The following is an 18369-nucleotide window of genomic DNA, read 5'->3' as shown; positions in this document are numbered from 1 at the left end:
ATAAAATAGCACAAAATGAACTGAGCTCCTATATATTTTTAAGAGGCATGTAAATCACAGAGGATCGTGTGGTGATTATCAATAAGCTACACTCTATGAAATATTTGTCCTGTATTACCGCATACACTCCATTTTACCCTGCATCCTAATGCTGCTAAAATATAGTAGAAAGCAGCAGCATAGCACAGGGAGATCAGCCTGGTGCTTTGCGATGACCTAGAGGGGTGGGATAGGGAGGGTGGGAGGGAGGCTCAAGAGGGTGGGATATGGGGACATGTGTATGCATATGGCTGATTCGCTTTGTTGTGTAACAGAAACTAACACAGAATTGTGAAGCAATTATACTCCAATCAAGGTCTATTAAAATAAATAAATAAAATAACAAAATATAGTAGCTTTGAAGGATAAATATAACCATTTTAACCTATGATGTTTGTTTTCAGTAAGTTCAAATTAAATATTTAAATGTGAATTTTAATATATGGCTTGTTCTAAGTAAAATATTAACACGTAGGTCTAGTGTTTGCAACCAAATGTTTCATATAAAGATACTTGCCTCTTTACTACTGAAATATAGGGTAAGTCTCCACATTTCACTCTTTCATCCAGTGGGTTTCATTTGTTTTTTTGTGTGTTTTCTATATGAAATCAAAGGAGCAGTGAAGGTTGACAGGCTTATAGGAGGGTGAAATTGACTCACCTACCCCCCAGCAACTTGCAGCCTTATAACTTGTATTGTTTTTACATAGAAAAATTCATCTTCAATTTAACTTTTGGTCTACTTCTGAAGATTCTGTTTGGCAGAAGTCATGGGTATATCTGTGTTTCTGTGTCCTTGAGATTCTGAAATGCCAAAGGTGTTCTAAGATTCAGGAAACTTGAGTGTTTCTGCATGATACATAAAATGTATCATACTTTGGGATTTTTTTTTAAACTTTATTTTTGCATTTCTGCACATCTCAATACTTTTGTTTTAGTTAAAAGAACTTGTTACTGTAGAGAACTTATATTTTTTAAAAATGCTGGCTTATGTACAATCTTTGTACAAAACCGATCCTCTTTTTAATGGGCTTGGCATCATTGTCAAGTGCCTTTTTGATTCCTTTCGACGTGTGCACGTGTGACAGTTGCTCTGTAGACCTTTGGTGCATCTTGATTCCTTCTTTTCATGCTTTGTCAAACGTAGTCTTGGCCTCAAAGAAGCCTGTAAGTAATGGAAGGAAACACTCTGCTGGTAAAGAATGTTGCCCTCCTGAACCGCTACCACCTGGAGTGTCTGGTTTCCGGCCATTGTGTCCTGCAGAAAGTGCAAAAAGCAACAGGTAACCTGTTTGCATTCCCTGTCTTTTTCAGTCATTTAGAGTTCTTTATTTTGGACCTTGTATTATGTGGGTGGTCTCTGGTGCTTTGTGTAGAGGAAAAAAGGTAACTCACACATGGCTTCTGCCTAATGAGCCCTCTAAGGAAGAAAAATTAAAAGTAATTGGGAGTTTCAAGTTGTTTCTCAAGTGTCACAACAGAGGTAACTCCGTGGGAGTCTTGAGGAGACTAAAATGATCACCAATTGTGCATGTGAGAAAAGTTTGATTAAAGGCAGGTGTAGTTGAGCGAAGCCCTACAGCACAGAAGTAGGAATTTGGATACGTACGAATGGGAAAAAAGACATTTTAGGCATGGGAAATAGTTTAATGCAGAATGCATGAAAAATATGCATTAGACCTATTCTAAATCAACTGGCTTATTAACTCAGTAAATCAGATTTAGTGAGTCAAACTAGCATTACCTGATTTCTTATCCAGGGGATAGCTGTTCATAGTAATTTTTGTCACAGAACAGTAAATAAAATGGTTGAATTATAGCTTTAGGCTTGCTAAGTGAAATAGATGGCTCTAGATGATCTTCAGGTGACTTACTTGGCAGTAATCACGAAATTGGGGATTAACAATTGCTTAAGAAAACAAAGAATTGATTTTAAATAGTACTTGAAGTAGTTACTGTGTAAAATATCTGTTCAGTTGCTCATGTTAAATGGATGTTTCTAATCCCCACTGGACAACCGACTACTTTTTTGCAAATGGTAATGTGAATTGCTGTTGCATAAACTATAGTGTTGAATCCCCAGTGTTTGCACTTGAGTTTCACAGCTCTGTGGTTTCCTGTCTTCTTCCTGAGACACTTAATCGCAGGTCCATCCTCGTCACACAGGGGGGTAAATTAGAGAACGATTAATATCACCATTTAAAGAAGAGAGACTGAAATCTCAACCATCCTGAACATAGGAGCTGAAGGGGCCTCTCAGCAGTTCAGAGAGTTATTACCAAGCCAGTAGGCTGAACTCTGTTCTGTTTTCTCCGTAGCAGAGCCCTCCAGGTCCTTGTTTTGAGCTTATTTATTTTTATACACAATTCTGTATGGATACTGTACATAATACTAAATAGTTGTATTAACTGGGTTTAACTGGTGATGTATTTACATGAAGATCTAACTTCGTTTTGTTGATATCTCTTTAGGGGCTTTCCATTCATCAAAGCTCCTGATGTATGTAATCAGTTGGTGGTGTGTAGCTATCATATTTACGATATATAGGGCTTGAATTGGGAAAGGTGGATGGTCATTCTTCTTGCTTTTTAAACTGACAGAGCCTTACAAGAAGCATTTCCCTCTCTGAAATAAATCCATGTAAAACATGTTTGGTCGCTCTCCCAATGCAACTGTGTAGTTGTGTGGATTTGGCACACAACTGGCAGCCTTGTGGCTATGTCTGTAAACAAGGAAGCCTGTTTTCCAGTCCGCAAATCAGCTGTTACCCAGTGAAACGAACTTGACTGCCATTTCTGACCCCTCACATGGAGCTGTCATACTCAAGAATGTTCACATGTTTTCAAGAAACGTTGTTTGCGGGCTATATGTACAAATTCCTGATCTGAAAGCCAATATAAAGCAACATCTCCCAAACCTCTGCTCTCTCACCAAGGCCACACACATTCCCTCGCTTATGGCCTCGTGGCAAGCTAATACTGTCAGTATCAGATTCTCCTTCCCAGTGGTCTTGGGAGACTGCATAGTTGCTCTGTGAAAGGCACCACTGCTGAGGTTGAGAGAAGAGCATCTTGGGTGTCAGTCCTGGCCTTGCATTCCCAGAGAGAGGGGTGTGCACCTTGTTCTCCTGTTAGGGTTTTCCTATGCTGCAGGGTTTGCTGCTTGTTGTCAAAATTATGTCCTAGTGACTTGTCTTCTGCGTGGTTATGTAATCCCAGCACAGTTCTTTATGATCTGTAGACTTTTATGGGGTTGTGGCCAGGTCAGTTTTTAAATGTTTGGAAATGCCCTATTGAACAACATTGCAGTGGCAGTGAAGCTTGCTGGGAGAATTGTTGCCCTAGTTTTGGCTTAAGGGTGGTGAGAAGATGAAATTTTTGATGGGTCAGTTTTAGTTGTGTATGTGTATGTGATTTATTTTTTAAAATTCTAATGTCTATTATTCACAGCTTAGATATGTTGACTTTCTGATTATTCATCAGTCCCTTTACTGATGTATTTTCCTCTGAAAAACTACATTTTCTTCCAGACTGTTTTTGTCTGATGGTGAAGAATAAATTTTTCATTTGCAGTATAAAGTTGATCTGAGAAAAAATGTTTACCTTGGATCTTCACTTGGCTTCTGTGAAAGAAACTTAATAAAATAATATGGGCAATTCCCATTACTAATCCTAACCACGTACAACAGAGGTCTGTACAGTAACATAGCAAAAATAAGTTACTGTACTTTTACTTAGTCATTGCCTGTTTTACACTAAAGAGCAGTGAGAGACATTTATAAATAATGATACCTCAGATCACTTTTGTTAAGTGTCCTCTAATATTTGGATATTTGGTATCTGGCTTGTGTTGTTTTTTATACAATCTTGTCTTCTTTTTTTGCACTTTAGTTTAACAACTCTGTGGTTTCCTATCTTCTTCTTGTGACACTCAGGTCCATCAGAATTTCCTGTGACTGTGAGAGTAGAGAGTCCTTCCTCCTCAGAAATCGAAGAGGTCAATGATTCCTCAGAACGTGTTCAGGAAGAGCCAGAGAAAATCCGTTTGAAACAAGAAGCATTGCAGGTACAGAGTTATCACTTTAAAGCTATAGAGAAGATTATTTTTCAAACGGAAGGCTGATTGCAACACAGCACAGCTTGTGTGAGGGTTCTGTTTTCTCCTCCCACCTGCATTGTATCCCCTTGAATGGTTCCTTAAGCTTAGACCAAGGTGAATGGTGGACATTTGAACTCTAAGAAACTAAAATCAAAACATGTCGTTAGTAATATATTTTCCTTTCCTTAGAACCTTAGTATATTAGATTTAGGGAGAAGCTTAGTGATCATAAGATAAGGAAATTGAGTTCTGATTGAATACAGTCAGCTGATTCAGTGCTCTTGTTCTACAGATGAGAAAATTGACAGTTCTAGTTGAACTCTCTTTTTATAAGAGGAAAATATGGCCTCATTTTAAATAAAAGTAAAGTTGAAAAAAGTTTTGATGTTGATATTCTCCTTTCCTAAAATCAAAAATATCAAGAAGCTACATTCTATTACCAAATAAACCTGACCTCTAATGTCATTCCATACTTTTGTTTGTATGGACAGAAAAGAAAAATTGATTTTTATAAGAAATTTTTGCACCTCAAAATTAATATATTTATTTTATTTCAACTTTAATGCAGAGCTGAACATTTCTAGTAAATAAAGGAACTCCATTTGGGGGGGACCTTGTCTTTGTGCTACAAAGTCCATGTTTAATTTTTTAAAATTATTTAATATGACTTTCTCTTCATATGAAACATGACACTTGACAGGTTTCAGAACTGATTATCCCATTATTGTAGGACTACGGGAATTACTCTTTGATTTTCAAAAGAGAAAGTTAGATTTTTATTTTTTAATTAAAATTAATGATAATATAGAGAAAATTTAAGAAAAGAACTTAGAAAATTATGAAATGTTAGAGTAGGAGAAGTCTATAGTTCATGTAGAGTTACTCCCTTTCGTTTTATAAATGAGCACCTACAATTTGTAGAACGTAAGTGGTTTATTAGTAAATGGCAGAGTATGACAAGATCCTAGAGCATCTAACCCCCATTCTTTGTTATTTTAGATGTGGTGTATTCATTTCCTTCACGAATAGACCACGAGATTGTATTTGTAAAAGCAGTAATAGACACTGGGGAAGTCCAAGAAGTTTAAACACTGGGACCACAGAATAGCAGATTCAGAATGCACTGAGAACCCTTTTAGCTCTTCTCTGTTTTGACAGGGCACTACAATGATGGTATCAAAGTGTTTAAGTATATATGCCCACAACAATCAAGAGATTTCAACATAGTTTTGAAAGACAGAAGACAGGTGGAAGAGTGTGAAACTGAAGCAGTAGAACAGAGGAAAAGCATCACCTAGAATATGCACAGGGACCACGTGCAACTGAGGAGGATTCTGACCCCACCTGAAAAAGTAGCCCCATGCTCAGGTGCGCATGTAGGAGAGAGGGTGGAGTTAGTTAAAAGTGTGACAAATAGGGGAGCTCATTGAAGGGATGTGTTTGGGGGAGTGGACTCCCAGCCCCGCCCTCACGCTCCTGAAATGAGATGCTTTCATTTTGAAAACAGTGAAACTGGCGAGAACTGGGGCAGCTCGTATGAGTTTTTACACCCTAGAAAACTGTGTTTGGGGGAGATCCTGTTACAGTTACTCCCCGCTTCTTCCTGCATAAGAAGCCAATCAATCGTTGAGTTCAGGGAGCTTTCTGCGCTCATTCTTAAATAGAAAATAACTGTCATTTGCCTGTTAGTTGAGTAAAGCTTACAACATGAGAGAGGGGGAAAGAGTGCAAACATATCCTAGTAGGACCAGGGACAATTTAGGGAACAGAATAATTTAAGAAAAAACCCTAATTAGTATCTTGAGAGAGGTTTAAAAAGAGCTAGCAACTATAAAATAAGACTAGGGTATTAATGAAAAGGAGAATGGTCAGAAAGCAAGAGAGATCTCCTGGAAATGCAAATATGGTTGCTGAAATAAATTCAGTAGGAATTTAAAAAATTTCTCAGTATATAAAAAAGAAAGACACAATGGAAAATGTGATAGAAATATGTTAGAGAGGCTGCATCTGGGAGATCCCACATGTTACTATTAGAAAGTCCAGACCCAGAAAAAAAATGGAGGGAAGCTGTCAAAGGGCAACAAAATTCCCCACAGCTGAAAGTAGACATCAGGCCTCAGATTGAAAAAAGTTATGCAAGATGAGCAAGAATAGACTCATACCTAGGCACCCTTCATTGTGAAACTTTAAAATACTGAAAAAATAAATTAGAATAAAATACTGAGAGGATACATCCATTCCAGAGAGAAAAATACTGGTCACCTAAAAAAAAAGGTTAAAACCTGACTTTATCATACTTGTCATGAGCACCATGGATCCTGGAAGGCATTAGAAAGATACCTCCAAAGTTTCTCAGGCACATAATTTTCACCCTAGGGGTTTGTATCCAGCCAAACTATGAGTCATAAGTGGAGGCTGAAGAAGATATTTCGTACAGAAAGAAATTTGAAAAATTGACCTCCTGTGCTACACCTTAAGCTATTTATAGACATAATCCAGCCAAATGAGGCAATAAACCAAGAAGGAAGGTAATAGGGGATTCAGTGCAGATTGCAGCTAGTCTAGAGTGGAGAGGCTTCTATTGATTGTGTGATTGAGAGCATAGAAACACCTTGAGGCATATTGTACTTACTAGGTGTTAGGCACTGTTGGAAGGGAGGAGGGAGAGGAAGAGGAGAAGGAACTTGAACTCCAGAGGAGAAAAGGCTATACGGACATAAACCTGAAGCACACTAAACTATGGTTGATTTTTAAGCTACTATTGGTGAGGAAGGGAAGAATCCACTTCAACTTGACACTGTAGATGGCCCCCTTTTCAGTGACACACAGGGGTAATGACCACGTATCTAATTTGTTGTCCAAACCAGAACTTGTCCAAACTCCTTACACTTCAATAGTGTAAGGAGGCACTCTAATGCTGTAACATCAGGACAACAGGTATAAACTGGAACAGCCCAAGGCGGCTTGGGGTATGTGGTCACCCTGCACAAGGGCAGTGACACTGGCACAGTATGGAACGAGGTGTAGTCTATACACAGACACACAGTACATCTGCAGTGGGCAATATTAATTTCATTGTAATAATGGCAATACTGTCTTGGTTTGCAGCTTTTATTGTCAACGTGCATGTAATCACAAATATCTAATGTAAACTATACTTAGTATGTGTTAGTATTAACTTGGTATGTACTGAAATGTATTGTGTACTAGTATGTACTTAGTATATATTAGTCTCTAAGTGTTTTTGCATATATTAACTCATTTAATCCTCTGAATAGCCTTATGAGGTTGGTGCTAATATCATTCCCACTTTTGAGAACAGGAAGCTAATACAGGGAAGGAACTTGCCCAGGCTGTACCTAATTTAAGGTTGGATCAAGGCTTTGAGTTTAGGCTCTCTGCCTGTTCTCTTAAACCTTACTCCGTACTGACTCTCAAATAACAGAAGACTTAACTGCACATAGAACAGAATATAAATTTCAACTTTGACAACGTAACAGCTAGGTTTGGAAGGTAGACAGGAGGTAGAAAAAAGGGAAGATGGTATGAATGTCCTCATTTTACAAAGCGTGACGTTGAGAGAGTTTCTAGTTGATCAACAATGTAGGTTTCTAAGTATATCACTACAAGTCAAAGAGATCATGAGCGGTGGAATAACTCATGCTGACATAACTTTACTGAGCAGTGTGGACATAGGAAAGAGTGTAGAGGAACTAAACCCTTACTTATTAGTAAGTTAGAAAGTGAACAGATAATGCCTCCAATTTAGTGAGAAAATAGTCATGTAAGAGTATTACTTGGAAATGGAGAAGAATTCAAAATAACAATAGTTGGACCTCCCTGATGGCGCAGTGGTTAAGAAACTGCCTCCCAAGGCAGGGGACACGGGTTCGAGCCCTTGTCCGGGAAGATCCCACATGCCACGGAGCAGCGAAGCCCGTGCACCAGAACTATGGAGCCTGTGCTCTAGAGCCCGTGAGCCACAACTACTGAGCCCATGTGCCACAACTACTGAAGCCTGCGCGCCTAGATCCTGTGCTTCATAACAAGAGAAGCCACCGCAATGAAGAGTAGCCCCCGCTCGCCGCAACTAGCGAAAACCTGCACGCAGCAACGAAGACCCAATACAGCCAAAAGTAAATAATAATAATAAAATAATAAAAAATAACAATATTTGACGTAAACCTCATAAAAAAGGAAATCCATACAGCCAGTAAACACAGAAAAGTGTACGACTTCATTAAGTAATAAGTGAAAAGTGAGTCAAAACCAAGGAAACTACATGTCAATCAGATTGACAAATACATAAATAAAAAGTCTGGTAGTATCAGGTATTGTAGACCTGAAGTACTATGGGAATCTTCTACCCTGTTTATACTGGAGTATAAATCGACACAACTACTTTGGAAAGCATTTAGCCCTCTCCATCAACTGAAGGTATATAAATAGCCTGTGAGCCAGCAGCCCTCACCCCTGCCCTATGTAAATGCACCAGAATAATGGGTACAGCAGGATTCCTGTCCATGATTTGCATTAGCACAAACTGAAAACAAACCAAATGTCCATTAAGAGTCAAAAATTAAATAAATGATGTGTATTTGTACAGTGGGAAAACTATCCAGCAATAAAATGGAATGAACTAGAGCTACAGGCAGCAATGTGGATGAATTTTTTAAACCAAGGTTGAGAGAAAGAAATAAGATAGAAAAGACTTCATATACTATGATCCTGTACATAAAGTTAGATGTTGACACAACTAAACTCTTTTGTTAGGGATGCATGCAGGTTAAAGGAAATGACTGTCAAGAAGTGAGGTTGGTGTTTAACCGGGAAGAGGGAAGGAGCTTGTGATGAGAAAAGGATATGGGGGGTTTTTGCGATGCTGACAGATTCGAGTAGTGCTTATGTAAGTATTCTCTTTTTATTTGTCACATTGACAGTTTTGTTCTGTGCACTTCTCAGTACACATATCGTATTTTACAATTAAAAACTGCGTAAAGAATCGGTCGCTTCTTGAGTGCTGGATGTGGGAGTGGGCTGAGACCGTTTCATTTTAAGCCCTTCACTACTGCTTGCATTCGCATGTTCATTCATTCAGCATTAATTGCACATATTCTATGTACCAAGCACTCTTTTAATTTTATATGTGTTTTAACTCATGTAATTCTCACAAGAGCTCTGTAATATGGGAGCTTATCTCCATTTTATAGATGAGGAAGTTGAGGCCTAGAGTTATAGAACTTGTCCAAGGTTATGTAGCTAATGGGTAGTGCCAGGCCCATTTGCCTCAGAGAATCTGAATATTTACAATATAATCTAAAAGAGAAATTTAATTACTAATTATAAGCAAAAAAATTGCACATTAAAGAAGATGACAAGTTTTCATCTATCCAGTTAGAGAAAAACACACAGTCTGTCTTTCACACACGTACATCTTATATGTACGTGTGTGGCAGGGATTTTCCTTATTAAGCAATTATTTATTGACCGTCTACATTGTGCTAGGCACAGGTGCTGGGGATAAACACTTAATAAAATACACCCCCTATCTTCAAATAACTTGCACTCTAAGTGAGGAAGTAAGCCAACAGTTATAGTAGAGGTTATATACCAAGTGATACATCGCTGATGGCAGTGTAAAATCTCAGAAATCTTTTGGAAAGAAGTCTGGAGATAGGTACCTCAGAGCCTTAAAAATGTTCATTTGCTTTGATCTCAAACTCATTTTTATGGATTTATTGTAAGAATGTTATTCTCAATATGGAAAAAAGCCTTCATGCATAAAAACGGTTATTTTGTCTGATAATATTGAAAAGTTGGAAAGAATTTAAGTGTGTAAAATGGTTAACCAGTAAACCCACTCAGTGGAATATTTTGTAGCCCACACAAAAAATCAAGGTTATGAATCCCCTGATTATATGAGAAATGATTGATTTCAATGTTAAATGGAGAAAAGTTGAACATAAAATTTGATATCCAATATGATGGGAGCTTTGTCCCATAAAAATCACCCTAGCCAGTGTACAGAAGGGAGGAAGGAGAGCAGATGGCAGGAAGGAAAATTATTCCAAAGCCTTATCATTAGTCTTACTTAAGTAATAGAATATCAAACAATTTTACTTTCTAACGTTTTTGGTTCCATATTTCCATGTAAGGGACATGAATTGTGAATACTTTGTAGGAGGAGGGTACACTTTTTCACAAAAATTGAACACTGTGTTCTAATTCCCTCCATTAGAGGGAGAAACTGTTGCATGTAATTGCACTTTGATGTGCTATTTAGAACCAGTCAGGAATTTTAGTCTACTTTCCTCTGACCATGCTGAGGGTTTTTTGTTTTTTTGTTTATTTGTTTAGAATTTCTTTGAAATCAGTTTTAGAAGATTGATTAAACCATTATATTAAAAGTAGAGGGGGGGCTTCCCTGGTGGCGCAGTGGTTGAGAGTCCGCCTGCCGGTGCAGGGGACACGGGTTCGTGCCCCGGTCCGGGAGGATCCCACATGCAGCGGAGCGGCTGGGCCCGTGAGCCATGGCTGCTGAGCCTGCGCATCTGGAGCCTGTGCTCTGCAATGGGAAAGGCCACAACAGTGAGAGGCCCGCGTACCACCAAAAAAAAAGAAAAAAAACAAGTAGAGGAATTTTGCAATTTTTTTCCCTTTTTCCCCATTGAAAACTTGACTGGCTTTAGTAATGAAACATTAAAGAATTTGAAGTTCTTAGACTCTCAGTTTTTTAAACATGTTCTGAATATAAAAATATATGTTCATTGAGCAAATGTTTGAAAACAATGAACAACTTCTTGAAGGAAATAAAAGCCACCTCTGCATGTACACACACCTAATCTGCTCTTTTGTCTTAAAAAAGTATCCGAAATATTTTGCCATGTCACTAACTACTCTTCTACATCAGAGAATTTGATTAAGCTTATGCATCATCTCCCAGGAAAAACGCACAGATACATTTTGAATGTAGCACTCCTGAAGCCCATTCATGAACTCTGGTTGAGACCTCTTGTCATTCTTAGTGGCTTCATAGCGCATTCCTTCAGACGATGAGCTGTTTTTATTTAAACCAGTCCCAATTCGGAGGCTCTTAGCTTTCTTCTAGGGTTTGGTTATCAACAATCTTATGACATCATGTTGGTAGATAAATCTTTGCCCACATCTTTGATTTCCTTAGGGTAAACTCCTGATGTAGGATCGTTGTTAGGTACCAAAAGCTACTGTCCAGAAAGTGATACCAGCTCCTCTCCCAATGATGGCAGGTAATAGAGTTCCTCATTCTTTAAGTGATTGTTCAAAGCAGTTAACATGTATAAATATACCTTACTGTTTTCATAAGTATAGGTATTATGATTGTTTATCACTGCATAAGAAACCACCCCAAAACAGTGGCCTAAAACAATGACAATCATTTATTTTGTTCACGAACCTGGAGGTTGAGTAGAATATTAATTCTTTTACTACACTCTTACTGACTGAAAACAATACCTATTTGACTAGCTCAGAGTTCTGTAGGTCAGAAGTCCAGGCACAGCGTGACTGGGCTTCCTGCTCAGATACACACGGGAACATGTGGGTTCCCTCCTGAGAGTGTTAAAGCACGTGAAGTTTAAGTGTAAGATATTGAGCCCCAAACGTTGGATGTTCACCATAGTTTGTGTGGGCCGCAGAGGTGAAATCAAGATGTCAGTCTGGCTGTGTTAGCGTCCAGAGGCTCTGGGAAAGAATGCCTACAGGCTTCTTCCGGCTTGTTGGCATAATTCAGATTCTGCAGTTGCAGGACAGAGGTCCCCATTTCCTTGCTGGCTGTCAGTCGGGGCAGAGTTTCAGCTCCTAGAGGCCTCTCGCTTGCCTTCCCTGCCGCAGCATTGGACTTCTTCAGAGCCAGCAATGGAGAGTCTCCCTCTTGTCCCTTTTGTACTTCAATTCAGGAAGAGTTCAGGTCCTTTTCATGGGGTGCCTGAGTAGGCCACATCCACCTAAAATAATCTCCCTATCTTAAAAGATCAACTGATTTTGAACCTTAATTCCATGTGCAAAATCCCTTCACTACAGCACCTACATTTAGAATTTGATTGGATAAGTGGAAGGTGAAGGTTTGTGTACTTCAGTAAGTGGTCATCTTGGGGGCTCTGTCAGAATTCTGCCTATTGCAAGCAGTGTCCCCACTTCAAGGACCGAAGTGTCTTAGTTCCTAAAACTCCTAAGATAGTTTATCAGTGTTCATTTTATTTCAGTGACCTTGGTGAAGGGAAGACTACCACCTCCGTGAGCAGGAATGGCAGCCAGCTTCCTGAGTCCACAGTGTGGCTCTGCTACTTAGTGGTGTGACCTTGGCTGTGCTGCTCTACTTACTCTACTTCTCTGCCTCTGTTTCCCTCATCTGTAAAATAACATGGAGTTAGTGATCGTTCTTTCCTCGTAGGGTTTTTTGTTTTATAAATTTATTTTTGGCTGCATTGGGTCTTCGTTGCTGCTGGCCAGCTTTCTCCAGTTGCGTCGAGCGGGGTGCTACTCTTCATTGCGGTGCGGTGGCTTCTCTTATTGCGGAGCACAGGCTCTAGGCGCGCAGGCTTCAGTAGTTGTGGCACGTGGGTTCTAGAGTGTAGGCTCAGTAGTCGTGACGCACAGGCTTAGTTGCTCTGCGGCATGTGGGTTCTTCCTGGACTAGGGCTCGAACCCGTGTCCCCTGCACTGGCAGGCGGATTCTTAACCACTGTGCCAGTAGGGAAGCCCCCTCTTAGGGTTTTGATGATTCGATTATTTAATACCCAGGGAACTCCAGGAACAGTGCTTGACTGTAAATTGCTTTAAAAGTGATTACTTTTTTAAAACATGCTTTTGAATCTGCAATTATGCAGTTCAGGTATGCTAAGTAGGTTCGTTAATAGGACTTCCTGCTATAAAGAGACCCACAAAGAAAAATAGAATTTTTCTTTCTTGGTTGTAACTTCTTATTTCTGACTTACTATGTTATATGCATATGCCTTTTATGGTGGGCTGCCACAGATTTATGTTGGAAAGAGTGGAATTTAAATAAATCTTTGCAAATTTGATAGATTTTGATCATTCATTTCACTGGCATGGTATGCTATGACCAGTAGCAGACTAAAATCTGAGTTCACTTCTAGCTCTGCCCCTAAATCCTGATGAGACCAATAGCTGGAAAGGCTTTTGGATATTATACTATGAATTACTTATAATATTGACTCTGTTTGTTTAGGAAACCCTGGAGGAGTGCCTAAAGCAGTTAAAGGAGGAAAGAGTAATAAGACTGAAGGCTGATAGACGAGTCAGTGAGGTAAACACGTTTCATCTGCTTTTGAGTGTTTTGGTTTTATTTTGATTTGATTTTAAGCCATATACACATATTTTGTAAGCTTTAAAACTGTAATATGATGCAAATTGGTTGTATCATATGGACTTTTGCATTTACTGGTATTTAGTGATCATATGATCTATATTCCAGAAAGCATGTTTTTAAAGATGTGAAAATCTGGTTTTGTGTATGTGTGTGTGTGTGTGTGTGTGTGCTTTTATATGACATTAGCTTATTTCCTGTTCATGATTCTTTGATTCAAGAAGGCACTTTCTGTGCATATATTGTATATACAGTAACATAAAAGACATGATGAGACTCTCCTGGCAATGAATTAGGAAAGTGAATCATTTAAATAAATTTAAGATATTGGAAAACTTCCAAGAATGCAATGAAAGATAAAAATATATACTATGAGAATTACATTAGGTAATGTGCATGAAAGCAGGGCATAATCTAAAAAGTTCTATCTAAATATTTATCACAGGGTGAGTGTAGGGAGGAATTTTTGAAAGTGCATCCATTGGATTGGCAGACACTCATTCAATAAACGTTGAGCACCTGCTCATGTAAGGCAAAAGGGGCATCATGAACATTAACGGCCTTTCTGAGAAATACGAGAGTTGAGCTTACAGGGGGTTTTAAGTGCGTAGATGATGAGCGGAAGGGGAAGAGTGCACGGGGGTGAATATTTTCAAGAAGCCAAAGAAAATACTGGTGATCGTACATTTAATAAATTGGGTTGGGTATGATTTAGGACTTTTAAACGTAAGCATTAGATATTTTACTCACTAAAGTTAATTCTTAACATTCAGCAGAGTTGTAATATGTTTTGTTCAAATCAGATTCTATAATTCACTTTCTAATTTAAGGGAAACTTAAAGCAGGTCATTTTCTAATGTGGAATGAGGCTCCATTATGAATTGAACCAGTTAGAAATGTGATCTTTTGTGAAAGATCATTAATAAAACGGTAACTTTGGTTTATTTATATACCACCTAAGTGTTATATAGGAAACTTTGTTGGGTGCCTGTGGGTTTTGGTTATTATGTGATATGGTCTCTGTCTTTACTGGCGGAGGGTTACATTAATTATAAATTAATTACATTTTGAGTGTTTTAGTTTTGTTCCTTGAAACTAGGCAAGACTACTTTTTGTTTGTTTGTTTTTTGTTTTTTGGGGTTTTTTTTTTTTGCGGTATGTGAGCCTCTCACTGTTGTGGCCTCTCCCGTTGCGGAGCACAGGCTCCAGACGCGCAGGCTCAGCGGCCATGGCTCACGGGCCCAGCCGCTACGCAGCATGTGGGATCTTCCCGGACTGGGGCACGAACCCGTGTCCCCTGCATCGGCAGGCGGACTCGCAACCACTGTGCCACCAGGGAAGCCCAAGGCAAGACTACTTTTGATGACAATGAGAAAAAATCATGTCAGACGTTTTCAGTCTTCTTGTATAGCTGGAACATGAAAATGCCCAGTTAAGAAACTCAACTTTCTCTTTGTCTGAAGCCCTTCATGCCCACTCATTGACAAGCATGATCCTGGGTGATGAAGGTGTTTTGGGCAGCACTGAGAATTCTTTTCAGAAGTTCCATGCTTTCCTGGTTCTCCTTAAAGATGCTGGGTTAGTTCATTTCTCTTCATGGCATTCTTCTCTTTGCGACTATAATGGTAGTTTGCTGAGGAACTGGAGCAATTTTCATCACTTACGTGGCTATATTTAGCCAAATTTAGTGTAATTATAGGTAATATAGTTGACGTTTTAAAATGAGGAATTAAATTTTTTAAGAAATGCAAATAGGGAAGCCTGCTTTGGTAGAGTGGGGAGCCCATTATAAAAGAGTAACCTGTAGACAGAGTGATTAGTAGGTATAGTTGTTTTGTAAAGACTAAATTAAAGGCAGTTTTCATTGAAAATAGTCGGGAATGCATACGAATTTTCCTATCTTTCACTTATTTTGCTTGTTTGATAAGTTTGAATTAAAGTTATCTTTGCCTTAGACATAAAAATGATTATTAATCTGCAGGGGAGATATATAGGTCAGTGGTTCTCAACCGGGAGCAATTTTGCTGAAAGAGGGAAGTGGAGATTGATAGTTGATGGAGTGGTGTTTTGTCAGTGAATGAATTGGTGTTGGTGTTGGGAAGGAAGGAACAAACACATTCTTGGAAACTGGAGGAAAGGTGGTAAAGAAGTGTGGGAATGGAGGTGTGACAGGCAGTGGACAGGGTGCATGATACATATTGAAGCTGCTAGTGAGACAGTGGGATGTCTCCTAGAGGATGAATCTGGAAAGGGCTGAGGATTTGGGGGAGAGAGAGGCTTGTAGTCTGGAGTAGGATGTTGGCTTTTAAGATTTTAGAAGTAGGGCTTCCCGGGTGGCGGAGTGGTTGAGAGTCCGCCTGCCGATGCAGGGGCTACGGGTTCGTGCCCCAGTCTGGGAGGATCCTGCATGGCGCGGAGCAGCTGGGCCTGTGAGCCATGGCCGCTGAGCCTGCGCGTCCGGAGCCTGTGCTCCGCAACGGGAGAGGCCACAGGAGTGAGAGGCCCACGTACCACAAAAAAAAAAAAAAAAAAAAAAAGATTGTAGAAGTATTTCATGATTGTAGGTCTGGGGAAATCTAAACTGCTCTTCTGTGATTATAATAACCTTTGTCTTTTCTCCTTTCCTCCTCTCGTCTAGGCTTGGGCAGTTGGCCACAATGGCTGGTATAGATCAGTCAGATTTTCATTTACTAGGTCGTCCCCAGATGAATTCTACTGTTAGTAGTCCACCTAAAGAAGAAAAGAAGGCACTTGAAGAAGGAAAATCAGAATCAAAACAGGGTGCCCCATAACAAATGCAAAATAGCCAAGTAAATGGACAGAACAGCACTTAATGATTCTAAGAGTGATTAGCAAAAAGGAAATGACCAAGTCAGGGAGAAAACAATAATGATCAGTCTCTAATGGTTCACATGCTCGGGAGCTAGAAGACTCTGGAGTCCTTTCCAAATCTGAGATTAGTAAATGTGTGTCCATTTCATGATACTGTACTTTTGTAAATAAGGAGACTGGAAGTTCTTTAGAAAATTTATGAGTTAAAGCAAACTATCCTTAATGAAGAAAGAAGACATTAGAGAAAATATTCCAGATTTTAAATTGTATAAATGTCTATTCTGTTCATATTTTATCTAGGTTTCTATTTGTATGCAGTCAGCTTACAATGAAGGAACACTAATGAAGGTACACATACTGATATAATTTTTAAAATAAGTAATCCAGACATAGCTAATAGGTAACATATTAGAGTGAATCACCTGGTTATGGGAATGGGAGGGGAAAACCTGTCAGCTTTTCCTCTAGCCTTACTTGGAGCCCCCATCAGCCAATCTCAGAGTGGTCTTGGGAACTGACAGCTTGAGAACACAGTCTGGTCACAAACTATATACGGTTTACATGTGCCTGTAGGATAGAAAAGAAGTTAATTATCTTACAGAATAGGGTTTTATTTTTAGTGAGGGAAAGGAAATGGGTAATAACTACCCCAATCACCAAAGTCTGAAAACGTAGCGGACATAGCCTTGGTTATAGCTAGGTTAAGCTGAGAATCACTTGGCAAGATATAATTACAAAAAAAACTGGCTCTGAAATCTTCTGATTAATCAATTGACTGTGTTAATAATAAGATTACAGAGTAACATTGAAGTTTTGAACTCTACTTTTTAATGGTTGGCTTTGTTCATCACTGAATTTTTGTCTTGTCTTTTGTCTTCCCCTCCACTTTCCGAAAATTACAGGTGATGCTAGGATTCCTTTGCCTCTCGACTCCTTCCGTGTCCCAGCGTCTACTCAGGAGGCCTTAGAAACTTCCAAAGACAACCTGGGGGTCCCAGTCACAGAGCAGCGGCAGGAGTCTTTTGAAGATTTCATTGCTAGAACATGTTCTCCTTCAGCAGACGTCATTTCTGGAACTGGAAGTCAAAGAAAAGACGAGGAATTATCTAGAAATAGCAGGTCTTCTTCAGAGAAAATGAGCAAAGCAGGTGAATAGACCAAAAACTACTCTGCTAAGAAACAACCTGGGAAGGACCTGCATTCCTGCTCTGACTCACCTGTAAAGCAGAAAAGCAAAGGAATTGGGCAAAATAATTCTTTGGTTAATAAACCAATTAAAAGTGAGTCTTCGAAAAAACACATTTCTGTTAAGAAAGAGAGTAGAATAGTGACTGTTTCATCAAAGACAACTAAAAGTAAACTCAGTCTACTAGAACAGTCTGAAAGTGCTACTCTTGGATCTGATTGTGAATTTCAAGAAAGCATCCATACTCTATCACGCCTAACATAGGTCTAAATCTTTTAAAATTATGTTTTTGCCTTCAAATTTTAATAAATTACTTATGTTTTTATTATAGCATATGGTGTTTTCAGTTACTTGACTGGAAGCCATTAGAGAAAGATTTTTTTATCTACACTTTTTTATTGTAATGAAAGTTTGGGTGTACTTTTCCTTGTAACACTTTGCACCATTCATTCAGCTAGTGTTTACTGAGGGCTTCATATGTACAGGACTTCTCTGGGTGCTGTTGCTTTCAGCAGTGAACAAAATAAAGCCTTTACTCTCCTGGAACTAGCACTCTGTGGTGGGAGAAAACATAAACAACAAAGCAGGCTAAGGGTTAAAAAGAGATGGGAATAATAAATGGAATAGTTTTACCATTTGGTTAAACATCAAACTATTATAAATCACACGGCCAGAAGCCATTGACATATTTTAATTCATAATAACCAGAGAGCCTCAAACATTTACCAAGGCACTTAACCGTGTTTATGGATTACAGCAACGCTCTGAGGTAGGGAACTCTTACCATCCCCATTTTATAGATGAACAGTCTGAGGAGACATGTGAGTTTCCCAGAATTGCACAGCTATAA

At 39.0% G+C, this 18369-nt stretch overlaps 1 pseudogene across 1 annotated transcript; it reads left to right on the top strand.

Annotated features, from left to right (window-relative positions):
- The first annotated feature begins 1213 nt into the window (after nucleotides 1–1213).
- LOC307055634 (centrosomal protein of 78 kDa-like) lies at nucleotides 1214–18001 on the top strand (annotated as a pseudogene). Its single transcript has 7 exons — nucleotides 1214–1322; nucleotides 3974–4104; nucleotides 13364–13441; nucleotides 14913–15079; nucleotides 16140–16311; nucleotides 16634–16681; nucleotides 17220–18001. The product of its transcript is annotated as a centrosomal protein of 78 kDa-like (transcript).
- Nucleotides 18002–18369: the final 368 nt, after the last annotated feature.

This window comes from Hyperoodon ampullatus (genome assembly GCF_949752795.1).
Source record: "Hyperoodon ampullatus genome assembly, chromosome: 7".
Taxonomy (NCBI): domain Eukaryota; kingdom Metazoa; phylum Chordata; class Mammalia; order Artiodactyla; family Ziphiidae; genus Hyperoodon; species Hyperoodon ampullatus.
The sequence above is the reverse complement of the archived record's forward strand: the minus strand, read 5'-3'. Positions and strand labels throughout refer to the sequence as shown.